The following is a 2,622-nucleotide window of genomic DNA, read 5'->3' as shown; positions in this document are numbered from 1 at the left end:
ACTGTACATCCAGTTCCTATGTCTATCTGTCATGCAGCATTGCACTTCAGACAAAATCCTCATATATAATTCTCTTCAAGTGGGCTAAATTCCCTTTGCAACCTACAAAGGTATTAGCTCCATATACAAAAAATAATCAAGTCTTTGCTGTTTATATCAAACCTTGTTGCTTTTTAGTTTTAAATAGATTAAACTATTATTTGAGTGTTAGAATTAAGAAGAAAATAAAAAAAAAAAAACATCTTTCTGCATTTGCACATAAAGCAGGAAATTGCCTACTATCAGAGTCATAGACTGTATGAAGTATCATTGTTTTAGACATTTAACAAATTTTGTGTTAACTCAAAACCCTTTCATATCAACATGAAAATATTTAGCTGAACAAAGGATAAAAGAAAAATATTTTTAAAGGCCTTGTAATTCATAAATATCTTTTACAACAAATATGGTTTCAATCAATTAAATTATTACATTCCAATGTGTTGCTTCATTTATTTTTGTTTAACACTAATTTAGGCTCAGATAAGAATTAATTAATTAACGTCAGATGAAAACTTTTTTTACTTGTTACAAAATATGTGAGTGTTTCAGACAAAACTTACATCAAAAAGTAGCATTTGTCCTATGAGTGTTATTGTTTATTGTTATCCGTTCATTTCCATAGCATGTTATTAAGAATGAAAATGGGAATTACTTGTGAATTTGGTTGTTTAACTTTTGTTGAATATATTACCTTTCTTTTAAATCATCACCATATTTTAATAAATCAACAGATTTTGCATTTTTTGGTGGGTGATGTTATATGTTTTTATTTATTTATTATAAACCTTTGCATAATGATTCTGAATTGTCAAAGCTGATTTGCAATATTTTTGTTGAAAACTTAAAGTAGTGTAACTTTTGCAAACATTTCCATAAACACTTTAAATCAGGAGCTAGACAGAGAAATTTGAGATTAGGATGAAGGTAAAACTGAAAGGAAAACTAAAGGAAATGCTAAGTGATTATAAAATTCAGTGTTGCTACTATAAAATATAAAATAATGTCAGATCTGTGAGATTTATATGCACATATATCTATGATTTACACTTGAGAATAATGAAATCGTAAATTGAAATTGTGGAAGCTAAGGAATTGTACTTATATATACATATATACATACACGTGTGTGTGTGTGTGCGTGCGCGCGCATGCGTGTGTGTGTGTAAACACACACTTACATATATTTCTTTTTTCTGTATTTTCATTGGTTGGTTGTTGGTTAATATGTTTGTTGCTGCTATATTTTTTCTATAAAGAGAGAATAACACAACGATAATAAATTTTTAAAGATAACTAATAAACTAACATATATAAATTTAATTTGAAATAAGCCATACACAACACTTATCTAGATAACTAAGTGTCAGAATATGTGGAAATAATAGTAAAACAAAACAGGAAAAGATGATAATAATAATAATAATAATAATAATAATGATGATAATAATAATAATAATAATAATAATAATAATAATAATAATATAAACAATAATAATAAAACACATAAAGAATTGAGTTTATATTTGAATTAGATTATATACTTCATGTGTTTCATGCTATATCATAAATAGTGACAGTTGTTGGAGTCAACAAAACACTACATAGTTGCTTTCTCTCAACTTGCCACTAACATTTATATTTAGTAGAGTTCATTTTGTTTTATTTTATTTTTTAAAGATTACTTTTTTCTTGTTGGTATTTGTATTTCTAATATTTTATGCCGACAGGTGCAAGCATGCATGGTTAAGAAATTTGGTTTACAACAACATGGTTTTCAGTTCTTTTGAGAACCCTATCAACTACTTCACTTTGAAGGGCAATTCTCTTCTAAAATCACAAGCTTGCTCTACTCTATCCTCAGACAAAACATCCACTGACATGCATCTGCTGTCACTTTTACTTTATCCTGTATGAAGACTTCACAGAATCAAAATTTCCATTGCATTTAACTGGAAATCTATTGAATTGGTTTAAAGAGAAATAAGTTATAAAACACTGGAAGAAAAGCTCTGTAAATAACAATGCATAGATTATGTACAATGGACTTACAATCAGGCAGTGAATAGAGAATGAATTCATGGGTAACAGATGAAGAGATGTATGTAGCAATAGGGTTACCTGTGAAATAATTTCTTTCAAATTCTCAAAGATTCCTTACGTGTAGTTGATAGCTACTGTTATCAAGATGGTATAATTAGTAGAGGAGAAACGTGCTTCAAAATTGTAGCCATGGTAAAAAAGGAGACTATGAAGTAACAGCCTGTAGGAAGAGACACAGCAAGTGTTCTGAGTGCATCTACATGCCAGAATTTACATAACAACTGCAGGACAAGATGATGAAAGGTCCAAGTAAGGGAATCCAGGTTTGGTAACTGAGATGAGTATTAGAGTTGCCATCACGAAGCTGATTCTGAATAAGGACTTCCATTACCATTCATACTAAAGGCGCAAGGGACAAATTCTGACAGCCAAGGAGAACCATTTGACTAAAGCAAAAAAGCTTCTAAACAAGCTAAGGCATGCTGTTGAGCCAGGGATGACTTGGGTCTTTTCAGATGAAAAGAACATCTGCCAGAACCA

The sequence above is a fragment of the Octopus bimaculoides genome, chromosome 4 (assembly GCF_046866305.1).
Source record: "Octopus bimaculoides isolate indiv1 chromosome 4, ASM4686630v1, whole genome shotgun sequence".
Taxonomy (NCBI): domain Eukaryota; kingdom Metazoa; phylum Mollusca; class Cephalopoda; order Octopoda; family Octopodidae; genus Octopus; species Octopus bimaculoides.
The sequence above is the reverse complement of the archived record's forward strand: the minus strand, read 5'-3'. Positions refer to the sequence as shown.